The sequence below is a fragment of the Schistocerca serialis genome, unplaced genomic scaffold, assembly GCF_023864345.2.
Source record: "Schistocerca serialis cubense isolate TAMUIC-IGC-003099 unplaced genomic scaffold, iqSchSeri2.2 HiC_scaffold_1261, whole genome shotgun sequence".
Taxonomy (NCBI): Eukaryota; Metazoa; Arthropoda; class Insecta; order Orthoptera; family Acrididae; genus Schistocerca; species Schistocerca serialis.
In genome coordinates this window covers 2873270-2888985 of record NW_026047471.1, presented here as the reverse complement: position 1 = coordinate 2888985, position 15716 = coordinate 2873270, and positions in this window count along the sequence as shown.

Sequence of the window (15716 nt, the reverse complement as noted above, 5' to 3'; positions counted from 1 at the left end):
GTTTTTGTTAACGTCAGTGGTCTCATGATTGACACTGTCACACGTTCTCTAGAGGCACAAAACATACTGCTTGCTATTGAAAAAAATTAATGTTATTTTGATTTGTACATACATAAATTTTAATCATTTAATTTCTAACACACATCATAATCTCACATCACACTTGGCCTACATTGATTTCGCAGTGCATACTACTTCTACAACACTAATTGTACCATATTCGGGTTATTTATTAGATTTGTTGTTGTTTGTTATTATATACACAAATTTTACTCATCCTGTTCTTCCAGATCATCCACTGTGTTACATGCAAACTTTTCACACACAGTGGAAGAATACTTTCTGCACACAACCATATTACACTGACAACAATGAATTATGATAACAACATTCTCTTTTCTACAACACATAATGCAGCAACTCTTCTTTTTGTTTGGAGACTCTTCCAGCTCTCAAGGTTCTTCCAATTTATAAGGTGCCAAAAATATTTTGAGGTCATCTGGAAGCGTAGGAGTGTAGGCTGGTGTAACTAAATGAGCTTCCATAAGTTGTTAAGATAGCTGTTTCAAAAATATCCTCCTTGGTTCTCTTGGGTTTCCTGCATTGAACTGAACCAATATATGGCCATGGGTGCCAGTAATATTTAGTGAAGCAAACCATAAAGGCATTGTCCATTTTCTAGTTACATAAGTTACAGAGTATTTACTACACATCTGGTTAACTGTGTCAGCCCATCCCTTTATAGTGTTGTAGTACATGATAATGTGTAGTTTATTGGTTCCTTCATCAATTGCACCTTCACTGTGACCGAGCGAGGTGGCGCAGTGCTTAGCACACTGGACTCGCATTCGGGAGGACGACGGTTCAATCCCGTCTCCGGCCATCCTGATTTAGGTTTTCCGTGATTTCCCTAAATCGTTTCAGGCGAATGCCGAGATGGTTCCTTTGAAAGGGCACGGCTGATTTCCTTCCCAATCCTTCCCTAACCCGAGCTTGCGCTCTGTCTCTAATGACCTCGTTGTCGACGGGACGTTAAACACTAACCACTACCACCACCACCACCACCACCACCTTCACTGTGCTTGGAGCTAGGTAGAACGACATATTTATTTATTTATTTCTGGAACATCTGACACAATTGTGATATCCTTTTGGTATCCAAACAGTGAAGACCCTACACTCCTAAATTTCAGCAGTAGGAATTTCCTTCTCTCTCTCTCTCTCTCTCTCTCTCTCTCCCTCTCTCTCCCTCCCTCCCTCCCTCTCTCTCCCAGAGTTCCAACACAAGTGATGTTTTTGTACAAAAGTGAAACTGTCAGTGAATAACTAGTATATTAAATATAAAAAATAATATTCTGAATATTCCAATTGGTTCCATTCACATTTTCTACAAGTCAATGCCCAATATCATATGATTTGTTTGACACCTTGTAAGGGCCATCTGCTTGTGTTGCACAATATAACTCAACTGGTGCTGCGCAAAATGTTTTGGCATCGAAAATAGAATGTCAAGTCGTACTTCACTGGTTTGTTACACATGTATTGAACAAATGAACATCTTCCTCAAAAAGGTGTGAGCATCTCAACTACAGCTGCAAACTTTCCCAAACTTTAGATTTCCTTACAATTTGTAACAAATTTATCCAAATATGACCTGATCACTGATAATTTATCTTTCTCAGATCTTTATGTTCTTATCACTTCTGAGGAGAAATAAGAACCATCTGTATAACATACAAGCTCTGAGAATTATCATTCCATTGCCATCATTATTCCAAAGTTCTTCAACATTTGTTTCATTTCCACCCTTCAAGCCAATCAAAGTAAGGGGTCCAACAAGAGCACAGATCTCTTTCTTTGAAGTCCCTTTCACACACCTCTCTTTAGAATAGTTGATTTGTGATACCAGGTTTCTAATATGGAAGTTGGTGTATTCCACAAGTAAATCAATCATTTATGCACTAGTAATCTTGCTGAATACTTTCAGTTCCTGTGTAATATCCTTAGCCAGCCTGTTTGGAAAAGGAAGGATTTTTATTGTATTTCTTGAGGGCAATGTTGCTGTTCTGGCTATAACACTTTCCTTGGACTGTTTAGTTTTATCATCTTTACTAACAAAAGACGCACAAATAAAATCTACATTGTCATCACCAACATTGTCTTCTTCATGATGTTGCATTTTATCTTCTTCAAGATGAATGTGTTCATTTCCCTCCAAAGGATCTGCTTCTATTTCTAATTCACTTTTGTGATCACTAACTCATATTTGTTCTTCCTGCCTGATGGACCAGTCAAATTCAGAATGCTTGCGGTCATTGGAACCATCATTTAGAACCTTTTCAATTTCCTCTTCTGATAATCCTTTTTTGAATGGAGCCCTAAAAGTACAAGCAAAAATGAAACTCATTTTATAAGGAAAGATTTCAACCCATAAAAATGGTGGTACAAATAATTAATACAAAAAAAATTACTTATATTACCAATCATGTGATTGACTTCATAGACCAAACATAGCACAGACAAAAATAAGTAGCAATTATTGCCAATGTCTTCTCGATACATCTCTGGCAACAATACAGATGGCAAACAGAGGTCCAACAGTCCAACAATGAGTAATTCGAATTCAGAGCAAAACTAGGAACTCTGGTTGACTTCGTCAACTAATGTGACCACTTTTGTTTGTACTTCAGTTGTGAACATGTGTGCCTGTAAGCTGAATATTAATAAATTTCTCTGTATCATTAGAAGTATAGTTTGCATTTGTGTTTTCAATATCCTATCACATGCTGTGGGAACATCAAGCAAATGAAAGCACTTCTGTGGTTATCCTGGTGACCCAGCACATGATTTAATCTTTGCTGTAACCATCTACAAGTCAATGGATTATCTCTGTGTTGTTGTTGCTTTTGTTGTCTGTATGTGTGATGCAATGCTGATGCATGAATGTAATAATTATGAATTATTTATCCATAATATCATAAACAATAGCAAATTGTGATAGGTTGTGGGCTTAATCTCTGCAGTGAACTATGTATGTCATGCTGGTAGGAATATAAAAATTGAATAAGTGTATTACCTTATGTGTCCATGTTACTTGAGTTATTTGTTATGGTTCAGGTTTCCAAAAATGTCTTCAGATGTCAGTTTGACAAAAACCATGACTCCAGTGCTAGGGAAACTAAAATAGAAAGATAATTACAATGCATGTAAGTTTGAGATGAAACTAATTCTAGTGAATGAAAAATTTTGGACCTATGTCCTGGGGCAAGTGCTGCAACACATGCCTTCATCTTCATTCTTTATTAATCATTGACCATATATACAATGTTCTTGATTTCTCATACATAACATAAATGCACTTAATTACACACACAATTATAGACATTTAGAGATGCATTTTAAATTTTAACATATGCTCACAATCTGTAAATCAAAAAATTCCTTCACATTACAAAATTGATTTTCAGCCAACCATTTATACAATTTCCTTTGAAATACTTTACAAGACATGGACTATGCTGAGTGTGGTACTTTTTTAAGGATTTCTGTGGACCTGGCTCTGGGCAAATAAGGTGTTTTTACCAACCTGTGTCTTGGAATATCCATTTTAATTTTTCTCCAAGTGTTGTGTTAGTCTATATCTCCTGTTATTTGAAATTATTCTACATTTAGTTTAATGTATAGTGCTGAACAATATATATACATATTAACAGAATAAACAGTGATCTCTTGGTGCAGCCCTGCACATTTCACTTAGGACTTTTTTATATCTTCAGTATATCACTTGTATATAAAGAGTCCCCCCCATACCAGCAGTCCATATGAAATGTGAGAATGAAACAGTTCAAAATAGATTAATGTTAAATATTCTAAACTAAATCTCTCAGTATGCTCATGCCTATTGGAAAGTGATCTGAATCCCCAGTATCTTGTAGAACCTCTCATGTGTTGGGTGGCATCAACTGTGGAGATGCTAGGACCACATCTACTGCTGAATGGGCTTCACCTCTCCTTGACATACCAGTGGCAGAACAATCATTCAGGACTTCTGAGTTATTGTCATGCATTGTATCAAGCATTAACATGCCCACCTGGTCTGTTATAATGCTTCCCCATGCTTTATTATGCTCACTGAGGTCTCTCATAATAATTACTTTGTAGGAGATATTAGCCATCAAATTACGGAAGGCATGTTTGGTGTCATTAAGTTGTGGGACTCAGTATGTAGCACAATAGACATTTCAATGTTTTTTACTTGTGATCTAATAGCAGATCTCTGAAAGAGGTCATTTCCAGTGTCTATAGTAAATTAATTAAAGTACTAATCATTTTTTATTTTTTATACCATCTCCCCCAAATCTGTCTTCTCTGTTTATGCATACCATATTATGAGGAGTGTTCAATACATAACGCAACACTTTTTTTCTAAAAGCATGTTGTTTTATTCACAATTTCAATACACCATTTTATTCCCCAATCTTTTGACTACAAAATCCTATTTTATAGTATAGTCTCTGTTCCATGTGATGGCCATAGACCATCACAATGGGAGGGGTTGTATGGCTGCATGGTACCACTCTACTGGTCACCGTCTCAGCCAATGTCTTACTGCATCAAAAACCTCCCCATCATCCACATACTGCTTCCTGCAGACTGCATCCTTCATTCAGCCAAACAGATGGAAATCAGAAAGTGTGAGATCCGGGCTGTAGGATGGATGAGGATGAACAGTCCAATGAAGTTTTGTGAACTCTTCTTGCTTTCACAGACTTCTGTTAGGCCTCACATTGTCAGAGAAGGAGAAGTCCATTGGCATTTTAATGGTGGCAAACACATTGAAGTCGTTTCTTCAGTTTCATGAGGGTAGCAAAATACACTTTTCAGTTGATTGTTGCACCTTGAGGGAGGACATCAGGACTGGGTTAACCCATGTGGAGGCCTGGGGCTAGAAAAAATGTGTGGATCCTGCTTGCTTCATGTAGGCCTAATTCCTTTCTGTGAAAGTACAATAAGAAAAGTAAAAGAATACATATATTTTTATGACATCAACCATGCCATCAGGAGATGATATTATGCCTAACAGAACTTTGCAATTGCATTTTTAAAAAAATCACACAACATTACCCTATTATATAAATGCAATAAATAGAAAATGAGTATCTGAAAAATTTCTTTTCCTGAATATTTTGTCCTGGCAGAGTCCTCTATCACATCCTGGAAGTCAAGAGAACTAGACACCTCATGTTCAACTGATAACAAGGGGAGAGTGAAAATGCATATTTGTTGCACTATAACACATAATTTGTTCTTGATAAGGGCTAATTTGGAGAATCCCCTCTCAGATACACAATTCACAATTGGTTTTCAGGGTAAATTTGGTAAGAAATCATCACTTTTGGAAAAACATCCCCAAGATCATTCATATAATTCGTGTTCATCTGGGCCTTCTGCATCATATATGTCATATAAGAACATTATATATTGCATTATGAGACCAAGATGTTGGTGTGTTTGATTACATTGTTTTATTACAACAGGCCAATTTTGGCACGATTGCCACCATCAGATTATGGTCTTGATGTCCATGTGATATCACTGTCTTGGTTGCTGTCACTGTTGTATAAGTTTGCTCCCTTGACATTGGTGGAGCTATAGTAGATGTTAAACTCTAGCTGGAGCAGTTATTCCTGAAATTTCCAACTATGGAAGTTTATGTCATAATGATGTTAACTGATGAAATAAAATTTCATAATTGTAAAACCTCATAAATAACTGCTCCAGTTGCAGTTTAACACCTACTATAGCTCCACCAATGTCAAAGGAGCAAAATTATACATTAGTGAACGCAAATAAGACACCAATGTCATATGGCCATCAAGACCACCTGATGTACAATAACCTGATAATGGCAATTATGTCAAAATAGGCCTATTGTAATAAATAATATATAATTGAACACAGCAGCTTCTTGGTCTCATAGCACAATACATAATGCCATATAGTTTGACTACTGAAATGTTTAGCAGCTTTCTTTTAGAGAACTCTTCAAATATTCACTAAAATAAAGAATTTGGCAAGAAAAACTTTCCTCATTGAGATTACCTCAGTATTTTTCCTGAAGTTTATACTTTTCTGTTAAGAGTTCTTTAGCTTTGTGCTTTACTATGTATTTGTTGAAGGTAGGAAAAGACTGATTGCTTTGCAATACATTTCTTTTCACTTTTAAGTTTTGCTTGCAGTTTCTCAGCAACTGCAATAAGTGGCACATAAAATTTATCATGTCACTAAATTATTCTGATTTTTCTCCATCAGGGAATCTTTGTACACTCCTGGAAATTGAAATAAGAACACCGTGAGTTCATTGTCCCAGGAAGGGGAAACTTTATTGACACATTCCTGGGGTCAGATACATCACATGATCACACTGACAGAACCACAGGCACATAGACACAAGCAACAGAGCATGCACAATGTCGGCACTAGTACAGTGTATATCCACCTTTCGCAGCAATGCAGGCTGCTATTCTCACATGGAGATGATCGTAGAGATGCTGGATGTAGTCCTGTGGAACGGCTTGCCATGCCATTTCCACCTGGCGCCTCAGTTGGACCAGCGTTCGTGCTGGACGTGCAGACCGCGTGAGACGACGCTTCATCCAGTCCCAAACATGCTCAATGGGGGACAGATCCGGAGATCTTGCTGGCCAGGGTAGTTGACTTACACCTTCTAGAGCACGTTGGGTGGCACGGGATACATGCGGACGTGCATTGTCCTGTTGGAACAGCAAGTTCCCTTGCCGGTCTAGGAATGGTAGAACGATGGGTTCGATGACGGTTTGGATGTACCGTGCACTATTCAGTGTCCCCTCGACGATCACCAGTGGTGTACGGCCAGTGTAGGAGATCGCTCCCCACACCATGATGCCGGGTGTTGGCCCTGTGTGCCTCGGTCGTGTGCAGTCCTGATTGTGGCGCTCACCTGCACGGCGCCAAACACGCATACGACCATCATTGGCACCAAGGCAGAAGCGACTCTCATCGCTGAAGACGACACGTCTCCATTCGTCCCTCCATTCACGCCTGACGCGACACCACTGGAGGCGGGCTGCACGATGTTGGGGCGTGAGCGGAAGACGGCCTAACGGTGTGCGGGACCGTAGCCCAGCTTCATGGAGACGGTTGCGAATGGTCCTCGCCGATACCCCAGGAGCAACAGTGTCCCTAATTTGCTGGGAAGTGGCGGTGCGGTCCCCTACGGCACTGCGTAGGATCCTACGGTCTTGGCGTGCATCCGTGCGTCGCTGCGGTCCGGTCCCAGGTCGACGGGCACGTGCACCTTCCGCCGACCACTGGCGACAACATCGATGTACTGTGGAGACCTCACGCCCCACGTGTTGAGCAATTCGGCGGTACGTCCACCCGGCCTCCCGCATGCCCACTATACGCCCTCGCTCAAATTCCGTCAACTGCACATACGGTTCACGTCCACGCTGTCGCGGCATGCTACCAGTGTTAAAGACTGCGATGGAGCTCCGTATGCCACGGCAAACTGGCTGACACTGACGGCAGCGGTGCACAAATGCTGCGCAGCTAGCGCCATTCGACGGCCAACACCGCGGTTCCTGGTGTGTCCGCTGTGCCGTGCGTGTGATCATTGCTTGTACAGCCCTCTCGCAGTGTCCGGAGCAAGTATGGTGGGTCTGACACACCGGTGTCAATGTGTTCTTTTTTCCATTTCCAGGAGTGTATTTCGAATTTCCTTTTGTTACTATATTCTTGATATACAAGCTCACTTGACCTGCTAGCTTGGTTTCCTTGTTCTTATTTCTCTTTCTGTTTAGCTTACATATGGACCACATACCAATTTCAATGCTTCCTGCTTCGTTCTTCTTTCTTCTTCCTACAGTATTCTTTCATCTCCTCACTACGTATCTTTTTCTCTTCTCAAACCGTTTTCAGCCATCTTCTTCTCCCAACTGCCTTGGAATCCTTTCATCTTAAAAATCTCTCTTTCTGTTGTATCCTTTTCACTTATGCTGTTTCTTTCCATATCTTTCCTAACTTCTTGAATCCAGCCTATCACTGACTTCTTGTCCCACATATATTTAAATATCTGTTTGGTTAACCTGTTGTTGTTCATTCTTTATAAATGCTCAAAAAATATCAATTGAATCTTCTGTAGTATTTCAGTTACATTTTCTATGTTGTGATACACTTCTTCATTACTTCTTCATTTCCATACCTCTGAATTTCTTAGCAGACCAAGTATTTTTTGAATCATTCTTCTTTCTAGGACCTCAAGTTTGTGTAATTTGTTATTTAGTATTAAACATTCACTTGTATAAATACATTTTCGTTTCACTACTGTGTTGTAGTGTTGTGTTTTCAAATTCTTAGACAAATACCTTTTTCATAAATGTTCCTTGTTGTACCATATGCTCTCTCTGCATTTTATGTACTCTTTCTTTTGCAGCGAATTGTTCTAAGCCATTTCATTGAATAATTTTTTCCAAGTACTTGCATTTATTAACCCTCTTTACCTGTCCCAAATCAGCTACAAAGAATTCTGGAGCAGTTTCTACATTTATCATAAATTTTATTATTTCTAGAGAAGTTCTTAAACCTACTTTGTTGGCTATTTCTTCTGGCAGATTGATTTGTATTTCTGCATCTGTTAGGTTTCCAGAAACAATGGCAAAATCATCTGCAAATGATAGACAGTTAATTTTAATACCTTTGTTCTTAGTCCCCAGAGTTACTGGTGACATCTTATATTCTTTTAGTTTTTGTTTCCATTCTACAACTATTTTCTCTAAGAGGCTTAGTAATATTGTTGAAAATATCTTATAACCCATTGGCTACAGATATATACCTATGGAGTTATTCACATTAAGTTTATCACCTTTCTCGTGCTTAGGATGAATAAGAGCCACATTCCAGTCTTATGAAATCTTTTCAATTTCCCATATTTCTTCAAACATGACCTGAAGAATAGTTATAAATTTTGGTTGAGATTATTTTCTCCGTAGACTTTGCTAGTTTTCGGAATATGTATTGTTCTTTTTATTTCTTCAGCTGTAGGTGGGGGATCCGCCTCTGTGTTTTTTTGAAGATCCAGGAATTCTAGTTCACAGTACAGTTCTTCACAGTTCAAGAGCTGTTCAAAGTGCTTTTTTAGTATTTCACAGTTCTGGGTATTGCTTAGGCCTATTTTACCATTTTCATCTCGAGCTAATACTTGGAGCTCAATAGCCCCTTAGATCATTTTTAAACATCTTATTAATCTAATTTATCACTTTTGCATTATAATGTACAGGGTTTAGGAAACAAAATAAGATGCTTTTGAATCATTTATCACAGGACTATCTTCACATGTAGTATAAGTTACGGAACAGCAGTAAACAGTGGACAACAACCAATATTGTAATTTAGAAGGCTACAATCTAGATATGTTCTACAGTAGAACACATAATAAAAGTGGTGGTGTTGCCATCTACCCAAGAAATTATAAGTTTGTAACCACCACAGAAAAAGTGCTATGGGGGAACAATTTCTGTGTTGACAAAGGTTTTGCAATGCTTAAACTCACATTTTGCACTGTTCTTTTCTATGTCATAGGTGTATATACATCCCTATCCAGAAATTATTGATGCTTTTTCTGAAATCAACTGATGGAGTTTTAAGTAAATTAATGTCAGGTAGTAGAACTGTACATCTTGTCATACCGGGAGATCTGAACATCAACAATTTACGTGACGGTCAGGAAAGCAAACGTTTTACAGATTGCGTCCTGTCTTACAGGGCTAAAGATCTTCTTGGATTAGTATCCATCAGGATATCTAACACACATAGTAGTTTAACTGATCATGCTATCACAAATTATGACCACATCATCTCAACAGATGTCATAAATGGTCACCTCCCAGATCATTTAGGCTGAATAATGGTGCTAAAATGTAACACCAAATTCAAACCAAGAAAAATGTATGAGCACAGGCAAATACTGTCTGCAAACAACATTGCTACACTAAGACATAGTTTAAGCCAGAAATCATGGGAATCAGTTATTACTACCATTAGGATCAAGAACAAACAGAACATGTCCACAGAAATTCTGACTGAGGACATAAACAGAGCCATGCCATTAAAAAAAGTGAGTGAACAGAAAAGTCAACCTTTAAAATCAAAACCTATGCTGTTAGATTTTAAAACAAAAGATTTGAAAGAAAAAGTGGAAAACATGTATAGCTTACTCAGAGTGACTAACTCAGAGTAACATAAAGAATTCTACAAGCAGTACAAATATAAATGCCACAATGAAGACTGGAGCTTAAATGCAGAAAGAATCAGCCAACAGATATGAGGTTCAGATAATGGTTCAGAGACTTGCTGGTCAGTTATACATAAAATCAGAAGCAAACTAAAATTAATAATGCACAATTAACTATGAATAATAAATATCTCTGATCCCCCTCTAGTGAGCAATATTTTTAATAATTCCTTCATCGAAAATTGAAAATGATGTCTCTGTGAAACAGGAAATACAGGAAACATCTGAGTTCTGTAACAAACAGAACTGCAGTAAACTACCCTCAATAAGCACATATGACATTCTGTAGCTTATTGATACAAACAAAAAATCAGCAATATTAGATGAAATTTAACCATATATATTGAAGCAATGGAAACATGAACTAATGAAACCACTAGTTCATCTACTAAACTGTGTTCTAAAGGATGGGGTGTTCCCTGACAAGTTGAAAAAGCATTTACAGAACTACATACCTATTGCCCTAATCTCAACTTTCAGCAGGCTGTTAGAGAAAATAATATTAAAAAAGTCCTGGTACATTACAACAATGCTGACATATTAGGTGATTTCTAGCATGGTTTCAGAAGAGGTCAAACTACCACATCAGCAGCAGTACTATTTTCCCATAATATACTTGAAAAAATAAATGAAAAACCTTAAGCAGCAGGAGTATTCCTGGACCTCTTAAGAGCTTTTGATAGAGCACATAATCATGTGGTCTTATCAAAAACTGTGAAGAGTGGTGTTACTGGAAAACTCATGCAATTGCTAGAAATATGTTCAAAGGGTAGACAGCAGTGCATGGAGATTATACACTCTAATGAAGAAATACTGGAGAGGAGAAGGTCAAGTATAAGCAAATATGTTTTTATGTTCCACAGATCTCCATTTTAGGTCCAGTCCTATTCATATGCTATGTAAGTGATTTATCAAGTTCTCTTGACAATAAGCAACTGATCACTATGCATGCAGACGATACATCTGGTGTCTGCTGTGCAGACAATGAGCCCAGCCTAGTTGAAGAGATACATTACTTTATTGAAAAGATAAGTGCTCACTTTGAAAGAGACAACCTAAATGTAAAAAAGAAAAATCTAATATTATTCACTTTAAACCAAATGGTACAAACAGACAAAATACTGTGATTGATGAAATTCTACCAACAACATTGTGAATAATCAGGTTTATGCATAGATGATTGACTTTCATGGAAGCAGCAAGCTGATTACATCTGTAAAAAATTAACACCGTCTTTATTTTTTTTTTTAAAAAAAAGATTATCACCATATCTTAATTCTCAAACCCTAAGGACTGTGTATTTTGGATTAGTGTACCCTTTCTTGTTTTATGGACTACTACTTTGGGCTGGAAGAGGCCTAACTAATATGAAAAGGGGTTTCATACTGCAGAAGCGAGCGTTGAGGATCATCGCAAAAGTAAAACCAGGAACTTATAGCAAATTCCTATTCATTATACACAATAGTCTCACAGTTTATGCCATTTATATACAACAACCTAGAACCTCTAATCCTAGTGAAAGCATTCACTAAGATTACAAAAAGGAACATAGATATTCCCAACTGTGAAATACGGCATAGAAAAGACTTTTGTATGGTTAACAAAAGATTTTTTGCTTTACCAGCAAAAAGCCCCTATGTCAAATATGTTTTTCATAATTTGTAACCAAATGAAGTTAATATATTGACAGGGGATACTTTCAAAAAGCGAGTCAAGCAGTGCCTTATCCAAAAATTCCCTCATAACTTGAATTTATCATGAATTATAATTTAATAAGAAATAATGTATTCACAATGAAATTTTCAGGGTGTGCACCGATATAAACTTTCTGGCAGGTTAAAACTGTGTGCTGGACCGAGACTCAAACTCAGAACTTTCACCTTTTGCAGGCAAGTGCTGTACCATCTGAACTATCGAAGCACGACTCATGACCTGTCCTCATGGCTTTAATTCTATGAGTACCTCGTCTCCTATCTTCCAAACTTCACAGAAGCTTTCCTGCAGACCTTGCAGGACTAGCACTCCTGGAAGAAAGGATACTGCGAAGACATGGCTTAGCCACAGCCTGGGGGATGTTTTCAGAACGAAATTTTCCCTCTGCAGTGGAGTGTGCGCTCATATGAAACTTCCTGGCAGATTAAAACTGTGTGCTGGTCCAGTACTCGAACTTGAGATCTTTGCCTTTCGCAGGCAATGGCTCTATCGTCTGAGCAGCCCAAGCACAACTCACGACCCCCTGTGAGGATGGGTTGTGAGTTGTCCTTTGGTAGCACAGATGCAGGAGAGTTTATGTAAAGTTTGGAAGGTAGGAGACGAGGTACTGGGGGAATTAAAGCTGTGAGGACTGGTTGTGAGTCATGCTTGGGTAGCTCAGATAGGCCAGCACAGTAGCTCAGCATGTTCAGTCAGAGAGTTAGCTGCCATCTGCAACGAAAAAAAAAAGTGAACGGATCAATGATGGGTGACATACGACACCTACCCCAAACAAATGCAGTGAACAATATCAAACAAAATGAGAATTACAGGGAAAAAAAATAGTAGAGCAGTTGCCCATTAAAGGCAAAGACTCTGAGTTTGAGTCTCGATCTGGGACACAGTTTTAATCTGCTAGGAAGTTTCAGAAATAATGTAAACTAAAAGAAATTGTAATTGTAAAATCTTTATACTTAGTTGAAAATGCACATGCATGTAAAACTACAGTACATGTTATGAACAATAAATTGAAATTTGCAGTTTAAGTTGATCAAGGTACTCAGTCTTCCCAGAATGTTTCCATTTCTTCCACTGTTTTATTCTTTCTGCAACTGCCTTTTTCACAGATTTCATTCCAGCAGACTTTCTTCTCATTTTTGTTGATTCAAATTCATTCTTCACTGCCCTGTTGATTTCTTTAGATAATTGTTCCAATTACTCTGATTTAGATATTTTAATTTCTTCTTGAAAATGTTTCATTGCCACGTTTGTGTCTGTGATGTTGAGCCTGTCTGCGTTATATTTAATCAATTTTTGCTGTCTCTTACCCTTTTTATTAGGGATAAATTTCAGTTTAATTTTCGTCAGGTAATGAACAAAGTAAAATTCCCTGTTTCTTGTTACATTTATGAGCTCTTTAACATTACTTTGAGAAATATCCACATGATCTAACTGGAACTTCTGTAGTACTAGACTTGGAGATATATATGTTTTTGCTTTACTTAGCACTTTTTTTTGAAAGTTGACATTAACTTCAACAAAAATGTTTTCCAAATTGCATGGTTTTTTTTTCCTCATTAATGGGTTGGATACTCTCCTACGATTTTTAAAATAGCTTTTTGCTTTTCCTACATGTACGTTAAAATACCCCCGTAAAATCACAATATTTGATTTTGGAATTTTTTAAATTTAGTCTGCCAAAAGTTGCCAGAATGCTTCTACTTAACTCAGATTTATCTTAACTGTCATCATTAAATACAGCTTGGACGTTAACAAAGATATACTGTTTATTTTTGCATTTCACTGTGAGAAGAGAGAGTATTTCTGAACTGGATTTGAATTCTGTAACGTCATCTACTAAATTTTTATGAGTATAGAAGCTGATACCAAGTATTGGTATGCCTTTCATAATTTTTGCAGTTGGTTTACCCTTAAAAATTCTATGATTTTTGGTTTCTGTAGCAGTTTTGTCCAAAACTCGCGTTTCTTGTACTGCTGAAACTTGTATTTCATGTTTATCTTAGGTAATTTTCAGTTCTTATTGTTTACCAGTTTTTACATTCAAGATGGCTGTAAAGATTTTCTTTTGAACTTAAGTTTGGAATGACACCAAGGTTTCTTAATGTCGTCCTTACTGCACATGTTGGGGCTTCTCAAACTCTAGGTCCCTAAGCACTGCATAAAGCAAATGGTGGATACCTCTTTTGAGTTACCAACTGGGGTAGTGCTTACTTTTACCAGCCCTTCCATTCTGCAATTGAAATTGTATGTTGTACATGGCAGGAAATAAATTCCAAGATAAGAACGGATTGTTAGTCCAAAATGATTTCCCATGGTTTTCTCCATTAGGTTCTTCCGCTCTCTCTGCTGTTGGGAATTAGGATTCCTTTCTGCCTTTGAGACTGTTGACCGGTTTCACCTGTAACCCTAGGTGGGGGCCTCAGAGGATACTACCATCGAGAGCCAGATGGATTCAAGTTTTTTTATGGGGTGTATTCCTCACCCTCTTCTTTCCTCATAACTTGCGAGATGAGGCCTCGGGAATGGGAATGGCAGTCGCAGAATTAGCCTGGTTTTCACGTTCATTAAAATTTTCACTAACATGGCTGAAAAATGGAATCAATGATCGCAACACATGATACCCGCTAATTAAATTCAGTCCAGGCCATTGCAAATATTTGTTAGTTTTGTCCACTCAAGACAACATGGCATCGCAGAAGACAGCTAGTACTGCTTGCTGCCTTCAGATTTTTCAAAAGCGATTCTGCCTCATTTCTTGTCGCTGCATTTTCTTGTTCTCAGTAATTTCTTTAAAGAACACATAAACGGCATAGAAATTCTGTCGAATAGCTGATACTGCTTCCTCACAGCATGACCATCTAGTATCACACAATATCTTAAGTCACTCATTCTTCCTCACAAGCATGTGCCAACGGTGAGTACAAACTACAAAAAAGCCATATAGTCATTGAATAACTTGGAAAAAAAACAGCTGTTTCTGACGATTTCTTAGCACTGTTTGGAACACCAGGTTTAACAGGTATCAACACAAGGCACATAGAAAGCTAATTAATTCAGTTCCTTTATCTTTGCACTTAAACCTGAATATTTCCCACTCGTGTTACTGGCAACGACAATCTTCTGTCCTCATACGGTACTGTATTCCCAAAAGAGATCTAGGTAAACTTTCCTAAGACTTTCTCTTGTGTGTCTGTGTTGGGGAACAAAACATAAAAATCTTCCTCATAAACTCTTCCCTCGAAACAATACCTTCTACAAGGGCTAGCTGATCTTCATGTGCTGTGTCTACTGTTGAATATACAACTAATCTTTAGAATTTTGCTGTTTGTATTTCGCCAACTATTTTACTCAATACCTTGACTCCCACAAGACCGATAAATTCTTCACAATACCGGTAGCCTTGGAAAAATATGACTGATGGCAATGACCTTTAGAGCAACGCTCATGGATGTGTTGTTTCAAAAACGGGTCAAAATGAGCAATTAATTCAAGGAAACCTAAATAGTTACCATTATTTTTGGTCCAAAAAATTTTGTTGTCACCATGAAAAGCAAATCCTCTTATTTCCAAATGCTTAACTACCTCTATCACGCAGGGAAGCACTTCTTGCCAATAATTTTCCTCGGTTTAAATCGTATGCTGCAGTTCACCGTCGATACAGCACGTCTCTCAT